At 37.8% G+C, this 17,403-nt stretch overlaps 1 long non-coding RNA gene across 1 annotated transcript; it reads right to left on the bottom strand.

Annotated features, from left to right (window-relative positions):
* Nucleotides 1–13,200: 13,200 nt before the first annotated feature.
* LOC114056673 lies at nt 13,201–16,123 on the bottom strand. Its single transcript, XR_003571069.1, has 2 exons — nt 15,937–16,123; nt 13,201–13,382 (listed from the first exon to the last, which is right to left on the bottom strand). It is a non-coding gene; the product is annotated as an uncharacterized LOC114056673 (long non-coding RNA).
* Nucleotides 16,124–17,403: the final 1,280 nt, after the last annotated feature.

The following is a 17,403-nucleotide window of genomic DNA, read 5'->3' as shown; positions in this document are numbered from 1 at the left end:
TCTCTTTTGTGTGGCGGGGTCAGAAAGACGACACAGTATTCCAGCCTGGCAAGTGATGAGTGGAGTTATCTCTCCTGGGGGTGTCCTTGCTGATGCAGTCCAGCATCCTTTTGGCTTTCTGTGCCACAGCAGGACGGTTCACTCAGACTGAGTTTGTTGTCCAACTGGTCATCCAGGTCCCTTTCTACAGAGCTGCTCCCCAGACAAGTAGATCCCAGTCTGTGTTTAGGTTTTCCTGGGTGCAATACCTTGCGCTTGTCCTTGTCAAACATCACAAGGCTCTTGTTACTCTTCCAGCCTATCCAGGTCTTTGTGCAGGGTGGATCTCCCTTATGAGGCATCCACCTCCCCACTCAATTTGGAATCATTAGCAAACTTCATCTGTGTATACTTGATCCCATATTCCAGATCACTTAGTGAAGATACTAAACAGCTTTGGGTCCACAACTGATCCCCGAGGGATCACATTTATGACAGGCTGGCCATTTTGAAAGGAGATTTTTACCACCACCCTCTGAGTGCAGCCAGGCAGACAGTTCCTCATCCACCTCACAGGCCAGTTGTCTAGACTTTCTCTAGGAAACCTTGAAAGCCTTGGAGAAATCCATGTGGACAGTGTCGACTACTTGCCCCAAATTGACCAAGTAGGTAACTTTGTAGAGGGAAATCAGGTTTGTCAAACACAATTTGCCCTTGCTGAATCCATGCTGGCTTTTCCCAGAAACGTTCTTAATCTGAATTTATGATATCTCCCAGGAGAAATTGTTCTGCAATTTTTTCAGGGAATGAAGACTGATGGAGCTATAGTTTCTGGATTCTTCTTTAAGCTCTTCTTGTAAATAGGGATGCCTTTAGCCTTCTTCTGGTCTTCTGGGTTGTCCCCTGATCTTCACAGCATCTCAAAGACTGTGATGTAGCCTCTCAATGTCAGGCAGCTTTCTTAACACCCTCAGGTAGACACTGTCATGGCCATCAAATTGTAGGGGTCAGATTCCAGTAATAGATCAAATACTAGCTCTTCCTTCTCTGTTGCTGAGTCTGTGTTTGCATCAAGCCAGAAACCTGTTCCCAAGGCCTTGGACCCAACAGAGATGAAAGAAGTGTTGAGAACATCCTACTTCTCAGCATTGTTGGTTACTAATTCACAACTTCTGTTAAACAGTAGAGGTTTGAGGAAAGGTCCTGAAGAACCCTTTTTATGTGGCCAATTTCTTTCAAAATGAGGTTTTCCTTTTCTTACTGCGCCTCGGCACACCCTGGCAATGGTCTTATATTTCTCAATGGGTATTTGTCTGCTTTTCCATCTTGGTACACTTCTCATTTCATTTTAAGAAGCCTCAGAAGCTCACAAGTAAGCAAAAGAGGTCTCTTCCTCCACTTATTTTCCTTACCTTTAAAGGGGATAAACTGTTTTCAGGTTTCCAGGAGAGTGTTCTTGAAAATCTCCCAGCATTTGCTGGCTGCTTTATCCTTCATAGAAGCTTCCCATGGAGTCCCTCCCAGTTGAGTTCTAAGCTGAAGTTTGCTCCTCTGAAATATAAAACCTTTCTCTTAGTACTAATCTTCAGCACGCTCAGGTGGATCCCAAACTCCATAACACTGCAATCACTGTAGCCAAGGCTGTCACTAACCAAGATACTACAAAGCAAGTTTTGTTCATTTGTGAGTAGCAAGTCCAGCAGCGCTTCAATCCTGCTTGGCACATCTGATGTTTGTATGAGGAAGTAGTTCTCTCTGTATTTCAAGAACTTGATGGGTGACATGTGAGTTACTGTACTGTTCTTTCCACAAATGTCTAGATAATTGAGAGCATCCATTAGAACCATGTTCTGTTGACCTGAAGCTTGCTTAAGTGATCTAAATATTGTTTTGTTAGCCCTATTATCTTTGTTTGGAGGTCAGTAGCAGATACCCACTGTGAGATCCCCTCTGACCTTGATCCAAAGGCATAAAATAGGGCTTCAACAATGACCCTAGTTTTCTTCTATACATTCAAGGTTTCTTAATAAAAAGTGCAACTCCTACTCCACTTCTTCCCTGCCTATCTTTACGAAACAAACTGTAGCCATCCATCATGATCCCCTAGTCATGCGAGTTGTCCCACCATGTTTCATTTATTCCCACAATACAACTTTCCAACTGAATGTGATGCTCCAGCTCGTTTCCTTCCTACCCTAAGTGTATTGGTATATATACACCTGAGGTGGTTGATCTCATCTTGGAAAGCAGATAAGTAAGATTTGTTGCACCTCTGATTGGCCTGGTCTACTCCCTAGTTTGTTGCAATGTAATATCTGTTGCAACTTTGGACCCTGGGCCCCAAGTTTATAGCCTGCCTCTTCAGTTTATAGCCTGCTTCACCAGCTTGGTCAGTGTGTTGCCAAAGATTCCCTTGCCTCTTCTAGACAGGTGAATGCCATCCCTCCCTAAAAGACTATATTCATGGAAGAATTTTCCACTGTCATAAAAACCAAAACCCCCTCAACAGCACCAGCCATGAAGCCAGAAGCTGATTTGCATTATATGTCTATTTCTGGCTGCAGCCTCTCCTGTAACTCATAAAATGGTAGAAAAGATAATTTGGACACCAATACTTCTTCCTTGCACTACCTGGGCTGTGAAGTGTTCCCTGATCTGGCCAAATTCCAGCTTGCATTATCATTTATGCCCACATGAAAAAGTAGCAAAGGATAGCAGTCTGTGCTCTTAAAAAGTTGTGGCACCTCCCAGCAGCATCTCAGACCTTATCCCTGTGGGGGATTGACCTTGGCTGGATGCCAGGTGCCCACACAACCTCTCTATCACTGCCCTTCCCAGCTGAACAGGAGAAGAGAGTAAGGTGGAAAAACAACTCGTGGGTTGGGATAAGGCAGTTTACTTAAAGCAAAAGCAAAAACGGGAGCTTTCACATGCAAAAGTGAAGGGAAGTGAAAGATAATACAGTTTATTCTCTACTTCTCATGAGCAGTGATGTCTGGCCACTCCCAAGAAGCAGGGCTCCAGCATATGTGATGGTTCCTCAGCAGGCAGCCATTGGAGACAATGAATGCCCCTTTCCTGCTCCTTGCCTCAGCTTTTATATCTGAGCTGATGTCATACGGTACAGAATGTCTCTTTGGTCATTTTGGGTCATCTGGCCTACTTGGGTCTCCTCCTGGGATTTTGTCCTTGACTGAGGAAGGACTGTTACGGTGCTGATGCTGTGCTCGGCAGTAGCCAAAACATCAAGTGTGTTTCAACACCGATCTAGCCACCAATGCAAAGCACAGCACTGTGAGGGCTACTACTGGGAAATGAACTGCAGCTCAGCCTCACCCAATACAAGCTCCTAGAAGGTACTATACCTCTTGTGATTCCCTGATAGCCTAGCAGACGTGGTCACCTTTGTGTCCTCGAACAGAGAGGCTCATCATTTCTTTTTGCAGTTTCTGCTACATGCTACCGTACAATTTCTCCTTGCAGACCTTGCTTATGGGTGTCTGCAGCTGTTAAAGCCGCATATCTATTTTTGTTTGTAATGCTGGAGGGTGAAAAATGAAACAGAGTCCTACTTTTGTGGGTTTATTTTTTTAATAGTTTCATGGAACTATGCAAATTATATGCTGCTCTGCCTAAGTTGTTCCTTCAAAACAACTAAGGAAAGTTGAAGACACCTGCAAAAGACAACCAGATTGCGTCATGGCTTTACTAAGTATTTCATTGATAACAACATTCTCTTATTATGTGATAAATTGAAGATTTTCTCCTTCCAGCATCACAGCCTACTTACACTTCCACCCTTGGCCTCAGAATCAAATTAAAAAGATGTGATAGACAAAATATCCTTCAGAGATTTCCATATGAGCAAATCCCATATGTGCCACTTTTTGGCACAGTAGTTCCCTGGCCTCATAAAGATTATTTATCACAGTACTCTTAACTTCATGTTAGAAGCTAGCACCTGATGAAACACTGAAATATAGACAGGTTTTGAAGGCTTACAGGAAGTCCCTTTTCTGAAGACATGGACTCTTTACTGAAAAGCATTTCCAACTTCATTAATTTCCAAATCATTGTCAAAAAATGTGGTTTTAGGTTCTAGATAAATTAATAACTTTATTCTTTATAAATAAGAAAAGTTCTCACCTATGCTGCTCAGCGAATTGAATACTTGCATTTCTCTCAAAGCTTTCCACAGAATTTTTTTGTAAAGGGTGTGTATTCCATGTTTCTTTGGTTTTCTCTGTTAACCTCTTTTATGCCTCCTGGGAGCAAAAAGCAGTCCAGGAGAGGATTTTTATCTCTGCAGCTTCAAGCAGAGTCCTCCTCTGTTGCCCAGGGAAAGAGGCATGGCTTCCAGAAGGGTGTGAATTTAAATATATTTATTTACATTCAGCAGATGCTGTGCAAATTTTAAAGATTTCCTTCATATATTGCCAAAGACACCTACATCTAGGTTTTCAGCTTTCCTGTACTAGCTATTCTTGGCCCTGATTACTGTTGATTCCACAGTGTGGTGGCCAACACTGTAAGACTTCACACTAAATCAACCCTAATCTTTTTGTCAGTCTAGCATAATACACTTCAACAGTTAACCTGGAGCATCTCTTTTATGCTCCAGTTATGAGCTTTCTAGGACAAGGACCATCCTTCTGTTCATGTTGTATGGCACTCTTGCACTCAGGACTTTGTGTTCCATTGCCAGGTGTCAGAGTAAAAGGCAGATTAAAGAAACAGAGGACTCATCTAGACACCTATCTGCCAAGTCATGCTTTAAAACACATTTTCCCATAATTTCTTACTTGTATTGAGATTTCTGAGCTACATATTCTAAATTTATCTTCAATTAGCTAAAAATTTAGTTTTTAGGTAATACCATGGTAGTACTTTTGCCCAGTTTCCATATTGTTACTCACTTGAACTGCTAGTTTTATTTCATAAAAATACTACTTTAAGATAAAGTCTATTTTAGATATTTCGTGCTGTGTTCATTTTTCAAGCTTCTAGTTCTATAGACCAACTGACATTACTAGAGCCATTACAACAAGAAGCTTTTATTTGAAGTGATATAGCAAAAATATTTTAATCTATTTTTAATCACCTGTTGTTCTTGTAAGTAATCATATTTTATTTAGTCCTGATTTCAGATAAGGATATTGCCACACGAAACCCTATGGCTACAATTCTAATTAATAAAATTTTCCCTAGAAGCCCTGAAATGCAGCATTTCATGATTCCCTACTAAAATCTCTAAACTGTTTCAATTTCTCTCTAGAACATGTAAATTATATTATCATACCTAAGATTTCTTCCCAATGACATCTTAAGCAATGATTCAAGTGCTAATATATGTATATTTTAAACTGTCTAGCAGATCAACCAATAAAGATTTTTTTATGAAGAGACAGTGGCTTCTGTCTCAAACTCCTTTTATTTTATGTAACTTCTAATTCCCTACTTTAGGTTTTTTTAAATTCTCTGTGCTCACTTAAAAACTGAGGCTTTGCTGAGCTGCGGAAGCAAACTACTTAACATATATGAAATAATAGCTTAACATATATGAAATAATAGCTAAAACTATGAAGGAAAAGGAGTTGAAAGGACAGGGGATGAAAAATGTGATCTGCAACACTTTGGTCTCACAGATCACATCTGAGCAGTGGCAACTGAGGGCCTTGAAAATCAAGGGCAGAAAATCTGATCTGTTTCTTGAGAGCTGAGGCAGCATCCACAGCACACGATGTTCTCCCACCACTGCAGAAGCCTTGTGGCTGTGACCAATACTATACATAGTATGAACTTCTCCTGTGATTTCTATTTTAACTATATTAGATAGATTACTTCCATATCAGATAAAATTTATTGCATATTATGTTTCATTTGTTTATATACATTTATAATATGTGTTACAGCTGGCTGAAAGCAAGATGGTCTTGCTACCCCTGGCATTCAACAGGATCAAATCATCCCATCTGCAGAGTAGATTTATATTCATTTCCCATTAAGGTATCATCTTTCTTTCTCTGACAAAATTCACTGCTTAAAAAAAATTAACGTGGAAGGTTTTGCTTCCTATATCTGAAATACTTTTTTCCAGGCCAAATAATACCATATACTAATGGAATAGAAAATACTCTGAAAGAAGGAAAAAAAAATCTCTGAAAGTAACTTCTGGTATTTGCCTTTGTATATGAAACCATCTGATTAAAAGAAGCCAAGCACGCACCACCTCAGGTAATTTCAGTCTCAAAAGCCAGAATCCACAAGTCAGTGATTTCCTTAATGGAAGAGTTTTAACATTTCTTGTGGGAATATCAGGCGCTTAAATGCAATTGAAGCAGAATGCCACTTGCAGTTTAAGAAAAATTACTGTCAAATGAATAATGGCTGCTCAAGGCACATGTTATCTATTTCTGCAATTAGCAGAGAAATCCTGTTGTAAGACTCATTTAAAACATCAGTTTTACTGCCACAGGAAAGCAGCAATGTGTGTTACATTTGGCAGCACCACTGTGCTGTAGTTAAAGGTCTGTCAGACCTGCTGTAACAAGCTTTTATTTTGAGAATCATGCAACTATGGGATATAAATTTTCTCCAAACAAAGTCTGCATTCAAGATTTCCCCACAGAAGGAGTTTCTTCTCACAGAAAATGAGTCAGTCAAAGGGGATTTTTCTCTTTTTAATGTTGTCAAAGAGGATTCTTCTGCTTTAATTTTAAAAATATTAAAATCCTAAACTTAGGTTGCAGTAAATTAAGCAGATGTTCATCTTCTTCATGAAACAGTGGATTTGAGACTTACCAAACTCTGTCCTTCTCAGAGTTCTGCATAATCAGTGTATTGTCTCCCAGCAGGTTGAATGCTATGTACCTTCAAAGTCTGCTGAGAGGTCTTTCCACAGGGAAATTTGAGTAAAGGCTCAGTGAGTATAACTGTCTACTACAAACAAGTGAGGACACATCTCTCTAAAAGCAGAGTAGTTCCAGAACTACCTCCATTATGAAGTAGTGTTAAAAAAATCCCTCTCTATATATAAGTAAAATCTCTTATTTCCAGGGCATTTGCTCAAGCATGGAAGTTTTAGCCTAGAAATGGTAATTTCCAGCATGTATTCACAATTCCATGTTGACAATTCCAACACTCATTGTGCTATAGAAAATTCATCAGGGTTGAAAACCTTCTGCCTGTTACTTGCCTATGTGTACAAAACCAGAAAACTTGGAATAAATGGCAATCTCGGACAGAATTAGACTGGAAAGAGAAATTATTGGGATAAGGACATGACAGAAAGTGCAATTCCTAATCCAGTATCCCATATCTGTATGCAGTGCTGTGACAAGATTTCTGATTCCTGATAGGAGCTACACCATCCCCTTCCCTTCCTCCTTCTTAATGCTGCCCAGGTCCACACCCCTCATCTGAATGACATAAAGACCAGAGAGCCAGGGCATGCTCTTGCCACATCAAATCAAAGACATGAGGAGATCTACTGATCCAGAGATTCAAGCTGAAAATGAAGTCTCTCCTGAATAGAACATTTGGAATATCCTTCTATATTTTGTGTATATATATTTAGAGACTTTCTGAATAAGAAGAGGCTGTGGTTCCTACCATAAGGTGGGATACAGATGCTAGCTTTGCAAGCACTACATTTTGTACTTTTAATGGTATTTACTAAATGTCTGCAACATATGTAGCTAGTAATACCAAACACTTTCCACTATCCAGAAACATTATTCAGACTGCAATGTCTCCCATGAGATAGCCCTGATGGAAAGAAAAAAATATATTTTCTAGACATAAGTATAATAAATAAGCCTTAATAATGCACAGAGAACAAAAAATTGATGGTAGGTAAAGTTTACCTGCTATCTTGAATAGGAGATTTCATTTGAAGTAATTATCTCCATACTGCGTTCCTTGTGTAATCTGGCTGACCCTTTTGTTTGGAGACTGCACTCAGCAAATTACATGCACTTCTGGTTTCTTAGGGTGGTGGTTGGCTTGGTGCTAAATAGCACACATTCTGCAAGCAGATTGGTGAGAAGGAATGTATTTGTGGGAGGCAAAGTGTAGCTTGGGCCTAGACGAGAGTGTGCAGCTGAATGGTTGTGCTACATCCCCTTAGACACTAATGAGATGTGATGTGACTTTCCCTGGGAGAAAGTCTAACACAATGCAATGTTCCCATGCTATTAACTGGCATTACATAGTGTTAGATTTTCATACAATGATGTTCAGTGGTCTGGCATCTGCAAATATTGTCTCATATTAACTTCAGTACAACTCAGATACACAGTAATAAGAAAATCTGAGACATGACATTTTGCTCTCTAGAGCTAGATTTCTAGCATTACACATTTCAGGTTTTGTGTTTAAAGTTATTACATCATATTCCGCACAAACAGGTAATTTAAAATCAATAGGGAAAATCTTTGTGTATATTCCATGAATGCATTCAAGTGGAATTCTTTCTTTGCCCCATTGAAGAAAAAATAAAATGTTTGCTGTTATCATATTTGTTTAATTTAGAATATTCAAACATAAAATATATAGTCACTTATTCTGTGAATTGTAAATTTGTGTCATATTCTTGCTAGTTGAATTTGGCACATTCTCATGGTGAAACAAATAGAAGGTATATCAGAAAAGGGATCTAGGCCTGAGGCAACACAGACACTAAATGTAAATTTAAGTGCTCTAACATGACTAAAAGCACATCTTGTGGAGGCCTGGGAAGAGAATAAGGACACTGAAACAACAATACCTGTCTTTTAACTCCTCCATCTCTGCAGAGATGATGAAACCTAAACAGTCTTTTCTCTCATAGTACAAATGCTCTGTTTCCAGCCTTGTTTATATAGTCCTTATAAGAAGAGACATTTAATAAATTGACTACAAAGTGAATCTGAAGTCACTGTGCTCCCTCCTCGTACCTTTGTGGACAGAAACCCTTGGTGTTTTGATGGTGTGCTAGTGAAGTTAAGAGTGTCCAAGGCATATATCTGCATTCTCCAATACACTGTAAATGTTGCCCTGAGGCATACATTACCTTTTCTCATTCATTTCTGATATAACTTGTATAAGACTGTGCACATAAGTGGTAGATAGTTCATTTAAACCCTAAGACCATACTTATTTCTCTAGGCTCCATTCTTCCACTGCTGCATTTTGCTCTGGCATCCAGGAGCAAGTGAAGTTTTGCTTCTGTAAGCATCCAGTGGAGACAATCTCCAGAGGACAGAGACCTCACAGGAATCCTTTGCTCCGAGTCAAATGCTGTTGGCAAAATCTGTGTATCAGCACAAAAGAAGGCCCTGTATACATATGCATGCTTCCTCTGTGCTGATCACATATTTGACATGAAAACAATGACAATATTCACTGAATATGAGAAAATTTTTGATGGATTGGCAACTCTTTACTGGCTACAGCTGATTTGTGGAAATTTCTTGACTGTGTAGTGTTACAGAATTCACTTGAACCTTGGATGTTTTTGTAGCTTAATAACAGTGGACATCTTTTGCTTCAGTTTTGTTTCCTTATTGTGTATTTTCTCCTTCCATGATTATTCTTTTAACACCCCCTTTCCCTGGTGGGAAGTTGATATATATTGTCAGGTTTAGCTTCAGAGTCCATCAAAAGAATAAATTGCTAGATTGAATATGGACTCTTTTCAAAGACATTTAATTATTTTTTCGTGGAAGAAGGTAAAATAAACTGCTGTAACTAAGACATTAGTCAAGAATATGACTTTGAGCCTAGCTTTTTATTTGCATTATGGTCACAAGTTCATCAGAAAAACAAGGTTACTGAAGTGTGAGTTTGAAGACATATGAAAGTGACACCTGTTTTTGTTACACCCCTCCAAGACTTCCTATTCTCTTGCTCTGTGAAGCCTTTCCAGTCCAGCAACTTCTAGGAGCATTTTAAAATGTATTCTTCCTCGACAAGTGCTTCTGTTTACAGTAGAGCTTTCAAGAGCTGACAGGTATGCCTTAGTGCACTAATTCATTTATTCTACTCACATGCAAAGCTGCACACAGCATCTTAGTGCTGCCCTACGCTGAGAGCTGAAAGCACACTACAGCCAGACAGATACTGAATTTTGACATGGAGCTATCCGTGTCAACTCAGCTGACAGACCCAGGTCTCCAAGTAAGATTCCTGTTAAGTGTGGAATAGGGCCTGGGTGATTTTTACATCATTTTTTTCAAAAGCAGTCATCAGCCTGGCCTTTAATAAACCCTTTTTCTTGAAAAATAAAATTTCAGAACACACCCTCAAAGCACTAATTTTGATAAAAAAGCAAGTTGACTTTCTTGAAGTCTGTGAAACCTGTGGATAGTTTTACAAAGCATTTGCAAAATTAGCCAAGATAAAAACTCCAAGAAAAGATAAAGCAGAATTTAAAATTTTAAAAAAATTAATATCATCACGGTCCATAAAAAAAAAAAAATCAGTGTTTCCATTTAAAGGAGATAAACTGTGTGGTTTTCTACGTTTAAAATCATAAGGTGTAATTTAACTTCTCTCAGGGTCTTAGGTGTGACTAGCTAGGTAAGTTTTGTTATAGACTTATCTTGCCATTATTTGTCTCCATTTCTCTTTTAATTAAACATTCAGAGCACTGCCTGATATTTATTCTGACAAGTAATGTTTTAATAATGACATTCTCAAATATATGAGCAATCTTGATTGACACACAGGCACAGAAATTTCAAAAGGTGTCGACCATGTTTTAGGGCTCATGTTCTAGATATTTCAATCCTCTCCTCAAAAACAAAGAAATCGCACTTGACCACTATTATATATTCTTAGGAAAGCTGCATACAGAACATTTGCAGGTGAAGAGAAGTTCACAGTCAGGATATAGTGTTTTGAAATTTTTTATTCCTTCTTGTTGTCTGTAATAACTTTCTCACACGCTTCTTCTTTAAAGGATAATGTTAAGAGGAGCTTAAAAACTCTGCAAAAAGCCAGTGAGACCCCCTGCCAAGACACAAAGCAATGCTCATGGAAAGCAAAACCGCTTATTTTATCCTTTCTTTCCCCTCCCCATTTCACCCAGTAAAAGCAAGTGAAATGAAACAGGAGACAGCAAGAGCAAGACACCTGGTGCAGCGAACAAAGACAAGCAAGCAGAAAAACATCTGAAAGAAAAGCTGATTAAAAAAATAGCTTGCCTCTCCTGAAATACCCCTCTCCAATTATTTTTATCTAGTTCATTCAGGGAGGTATACTCTTTTCTATTTAATGTTTTACCTATGGTTTTGTGCTGTAACCAGTGTAACAATGGACACATTGTTATTTTCTTACACTGATCATGGTTTCAGATGTACTATATTCAACATACTAGGCATCCATCTTCAAGTGAATCTGAAGCTGCAGTATGTCCTTGTAAGCAAAATGAGAGTGTGCCACATAAACAAGAGAACAGAGGAAGGTTTACTCAATAGTGATGTGGTGAGGTCATGTGGTGAGATAACTAAATTTGTACAAATAAAAGTTCATCCAATTCTTAAGTATGATCAGTGACATGTCAAAAAAAACCCTCCTAACCCTATTTTCTTTCCCACTGCCTCCATAAACAGAAATTCTGGAAAATAATTGTAGAATTTAATAATTACTTGAAATGTTTTGTTCAACATGGAATGATATACAATGAGGGATTTTTATGAGTAAGACAGAAGAATCTGCTTACTACTTTCATTTTTATTTAACTTAGCGCATGAATTTGTCATGATTCAGAGTAGAACCAATTCAATGACTTTTTTTTCTTTAAACCTTTTTCTGAGGCTCTGTCTCCCTTTTTTTTTTTTTCATGGCTTACAGGATAATTGCTTAAGGGCCAAAAAAAGTTTGTTTCTGCTGTAAAACCAGAGCTTGGGAGAACAATCTCCAGAATTATTCTGCCTGAGCTTCCATGCAAGCTGGACAAGCATCTTCAGAGGGTACAGAGCATCTACTCTGCTGTCTTGCTTCTTTCTGCTCTCTCTGCCTGTGATAATGAAGGGTAACTACCCAAGTTCAAGTTGGCAGTAAAGCGGGCAAGATAACTATCCACTCAGTGTATGCTGTCGATTGAATTGATTCAGAACTCCTGCAAGCTATAATGTGTATGTTCTTTCTCTCTTAGCAGTCATTGGAAATGGAGGACACAGAATACAGGGTATTTCTTGTGGGCCTTTATTTTTGTGAAATAATTCGCCTTATCAAACAGAGGCAAGTTTGTTCACAAATTCTGTTCTAGCTCAACAACTTCTTATTGCAGTAAGGAGGTCATGAGCACAATGTTCCAGAGAGACTGATGTTTGATGCACGTAACTTAGGAGTAGGATGTTGCTTTTTATTTAGGACAAAACATTTACTGGGCCTGTGGCCATTCATAGCCACCACAAAATGAAAGACTAATCTTTGAGAATAATTTAGGTTGCTAAATATGATCTTTCAGCTCTCATTTTTTGAACTTCTTTATAACCTGTGATGCGTTTCCACCTGCCATTTTTCCTCCTCTTCTGCCTTCTCTGCTCTTTTCAAAGAGTAAGGAAGGTAGTGAGCAGAAAGCAATTTTATACAGATGTTGGGTCCAAACCCCCAAATACATGTTCATCTCCCTGATAGACAGTGTTCTGCACACTTTGGTCTGAGAGATGTTGTGTAAAAGTAAATAAAAGAATAAGACATGAGACCACAAGACATTCACAGAGGAGCAGCACCACCCCCTAGCACACGATTCCTTCCTTTGTTTTCCAAAGGCAATCAATCAGTTTTCAGTGGAAAACCTCCCACCTTTGCTGATTTTTTTTCCTTTGCAGAATGTGTTAGTTAAATCTCCTGCTTTGACAGCCAAAGAAAAATCTCTGCCTGAAATGGTGTCCCCAGTTGAAACACAAATTTGTCATGCCTATTTAATCCTATAATGCTTATCTCCTTTACCACCTTTGGGGTGTACAGACTTTCACTATCATCAAAGTCACAAGCCCTCTCTCCTCCATTCCCCCATTATAATCCTATAAATAAACATTTGAAGAACAAAAAGGACTAGTTTCTGCATGGGTGGGGGAAGGGGTTCCTGGGTGATTTTTGAAAGGACACCACTAAGCTAATCACTTGCCTTGCAGATGTATGCCCATTTTTTCAGGCTTGCCAAAAGTTTCTTTCATTTGTATGCTTTCATTTTGTGTCAGATTAGCCCACCGAAGTGATTTGACAGCCAGATTCAGATCCAAAATGGACTTGTCTCATAGCTTGCAAACTCGAATTATTCTCTGGCTTTTCATATGTCAGCTGCTGTAAACATGCATGGAGATAGCAGCAAATATCAGAGCTTTGATTGAGCTGACATTGCAGCTCTCAGCATCGCTTCTTGAAATGTTTAGTAAGAGAACTTTATCTTTTTCCTAGAAAAAAAAAGGTTTAATATCTTTGCAGTGTTAAAAAATCAAAAAGAAAATAATTTCCTACGTGATCACTTGCATGAAGCTGCTTTAGAGACAAAATGCTAATGGAGGATATTTAACAAATGTGAATCATAAGAAATTTCAAGAAATAGTGTTTGTTTTCAAACTTCTCTGAACAATTAATTTTTCACATACAATTTCTTCAAAAATCCTGGTTCAGACTTAGTTAGACATCATATGGAACTGCAATGTCTAAATGGATATGCTTTGAAACCTAAGCATGTGTCTAGACCAGATGCTAGTATTTGGGAGATCATTTGTTTCTATTCACAAGGACTATTGATATGTTTTTGACCAAAGTTAAATTATTTTTTTGCTGTAAATCTGGAACAAAACAGGAAAGTTCACTCACTAAATTAAAAAAAAAATGAAAAACTCTTTTCCACCTTAATCTCTGTGTTGGACTCTATTTTTCTTTTTACTGAGACACTAGTCATTTATCATTTGTCAAAGATAATCTTACATGTAGAGTTAAACTACCACAAGAAAGCTGAATCGTACTCTTACATTGTTAGACTCTGCCAAGGAGATGTAAGATAAGAATTAAGATAATCATGCCAACTGCTTCTTTAAAATGCCTATTTGATGTATTTTGAAAAGTCTGTGTCTGGAGTCGTACTTGACAAGTATTAAAGCTAACTTAAGGTACTAGCTGAGTTCTTCACAGACTGCTCAGTTCCACATAAACATACATACACACATAGACTGTATAATCTGGAGTTATTTGTGCCTGAGTTATACTACAAATCAGAAAAACCAGGGCTGTGTCTTCACACTGTAATACCAAGTAATACTGCATTAGTCTGCAGTAAATTTCAGGAAGAAGTGAAACCTAAAGCCTTGAGTTCAAATACCTCTTGCCATTTTGTATTTCCCTTTACTATGAATCATCAGCTAAACTGATCCCAGAAAAGGGCAGAAACAAGATGCCATTTATTATACAGTCTACCAGATTTCCAACCATGGTCCATTCCAACAAACCTAAGAGTTTGATAACTAGCTACCACTAATCATATTAGTGAAGAAAATTATGTTATTCAAACCAAACAGAACTCCTTCATTCGCATTTTTCATTGAATGAATGGAAAGAAATGAGATCATATAATGTCTTCATTCAGTACGTTTGTACAAAAACCTAAAAGGACATTCAAACAACATCTCTGACTTACAAAGTATAATACATAAACTTCAAAGGGAAGTATTGAAGCTGTGAAAGTTTTTGGTGTTCCTGAGCACATTTTAATAATTTTCAAATTGTCAAACCAAGAGGCACTACCTATTTTTGCTATAAATTCTATACCAAGTGTTCTGAGGCTTTTTTTCTGTTAAAATCTTTAGCACCCCATCAAATGATGATGTATTAGCAAATGCCAGAAACAATGTCGCAGTAGACTCCTGACTGATTAGTAATACAAGTGCTTCAGCTGCAGTGCCAGTTTAAATACATGTATTAATAGAATGATGGGGCAAGATCTAAATTACTGTCTAACTTCCAAAATGTTTATTCTCAGTTAAGTTAAGTCTATTTCAAATAAAGGTGGCACTTAATTGTGATTAGTTAAGGGTCATAATGAATGCCTTTTTCAAGTTTTGTAGACAGAAGTGGATATATGCATAGGAAAGCTGAATTTATATTCTTTCTCTAAACATTTCTGTCATCAGCACTTATCTCCATTTGAATGACATTAAATTGGAATTTGGTGTGTCAGACCAGATGTGTGCAGTGGTTCTTTTATTTTGAAGGTAAATGATTGGTGAGAGGTTTTGAGAAGGTTGTGCTTTTTCATTTAAGAAAGCAAAGCCTATAAATGTGTAAAATTTTAGAATTCTTGCTAGCACAAGACTAAAGAGAAAAAACATTAGGCTTAGGAATCTATTCATTCTCAAATGGTTTTAACATGATTTTTTTCCCCTGCAATTTTGAAATGCTGCCATCTGAAGAAGTTAAAATGTATAAAGTGGAAAAAGTTAGTATCGTGAGCATTTATAGTTGTCCTTAGTTAGCCTTGTGCATTTCTAATTTCCTCACTTTAATGGAAATGAACAGCATCACAACAGACTCAAACTACTTCCCTCCAAAGCTAGAGGCAACAGACTTTATTAGTGTCAACAGGACACCTTCATAGTGTGAGGTTCTTGTGACAGCACTGAAGTCCAAATAGTACTGAGAAATTGTAAAAACACCCCTCTTGGGAGATAATTTTCAGTAGCTTGAGTATAAATCTTGGGAACTGTATCATAACTTTCATGATTGTATTTTACCAAGCCTAGACAGCCTTGTGATGTGAGACTCATGTTAAAGCACCTTCTGAACTGGTCTTTTGGTAATGTTTTGTTGTTCTCAAACATACAAAGATCAAAGTTGAGGCTTCAGCACCAGCTGAAAAAAGCTGACTAGATCGCATAAAAAGCTAAAGTCAAATTTGTAGGTGAGTCCCCTGCAAAGTGAATCCATCGTGGTTCTTAAGGCATCCCATGGAGAGAGCTTCCTTACCATGTCCAGACCATCTTTGGGTCCAGAAGGTTGATTTATATACTTTCTAATATTTTTAGAACTTTCTTTCAGGAAGCATTTCTTTAGGAACTACAGGGTCAATCCATTCTTCAGTTGCAGGCCACTGCAGCACCTCAGTTCATGGCCCCTGAATGAGCATCCTGGGGCTGTGTACCACTGCAGTCTCTGCAATAGTGAACAACTGAAGGTGTTTTGTTATTCGTGCACATGTCTACTTACAATGTTAACATTAACAAAACTTTAATGGTATCCAAACAGGTAGTTAATCTTTAACATTTTCAAGTTCTTCCTTTAGTAGACATGTTTCCCAGAAATGGAGCAGAGGGTGGATGGATAACTTACATTCTGGAGTTGTTTGGAAGAAGTTTAGTTCTATTTTTAACAGTTTATCCCATCACAATTTTGTGATAAAAGCAAGGGTGGACTTGCATGTTTAAGGGAGAGAGATACACTATTGCTCAATATTGTTCTCACAAAAATTAGCATTTAAGAGAAATTTGTTAAAAAACCTAAATTTGTATGTTTGTTATGAAATATTTTATTTGACAGTAGACTTGATTTCCTTAACAGGGCTATTTCCAAAAATTATATTATTTTTTAATTGTTTGAAGATGCAAATTTTTAGTTTTGCATTTACTGAAGAACAGATCTGGAGCTTTTTTTATCTGTAAAGAGATTTTTCTCCCCCTTTCAGTAAATAGTGACACAGAGACACACAGTGAAAATTCAAAATGAGGATGAAAGTACCCTAATTTCTCTGCCTTAGCCATGCCTTGTAAAGATTTATATTCACTTTAAACTCATTTTGTACTTTTTAATCTGTCTCTGTACCAATGTATAGGAGCACTACCTTGATGATTTAACCTTCTATTAGTTATTTTTGCTCCCTATATACATTTTCAAGTTTCCAAACACCCTCTCAGCAGCCATCATTTGCAAGTGTTTAGCTTGCTCTCCAACTCTAGAGAAAGAGTAGTCTGGAAAAACATGAATGTAACTCTCTTCTTCCAAAAATTCATATTGCAAAAATCTCACATTTGAAGTGTTACTAGAGGATCCTTTTTAGCAATAATACAAAGGTCCTGTCATTGTTTCCTGAAGAAGTCAGTGCTGTTAAGCTGTTTTTCACTTTACTAGATTTGTAAATTCTGTCTTCTTCAAAATATAAATTTTAAAAGTTATTAATCTCACTACTGATGAAATAATAATTTTTTGTATATATTGCATTTTTATACCCAAAAATTAGTAACATGGTGTCTTAAATTAACACTAACTAACAGCAGCCTATCCCAGCACTTAGAACCCAGGACATGTAGGCAAGGACTCCTGCTCCAGTATCTTGTTCCTCACAGGCAAAGGGAGTAAAAAGAATACAGTGGGATTTACTCTTTCCAGAATGTATTTTTGAGTGTTTTGGCAGATGGAAGAGGGTCAGGACAGATTTAA

The sequence above is a fragment of the Empidonax traillii genome, unplaced genomic scaffold (genome assembly GCF_003031625.1).
Source record: "Empidonax traillii isolate 1590-97213 ecotype Southwest subspecies unplaced genomic scaffold, ASM303162v1 scaffold7:size3022706, whole genome shotgun sequence".
Classification (NCBI taxonomy): Eukaryota; Metazoa; Chordata; class Aves; order Passeriformes; family Tyrannidae; genus Empidonax; species Empidonax traillii.
Note: the sequence above shows the minus strand (reverse complement) of the source record. Positions and strands in the feature narration are given on the sequence as shown.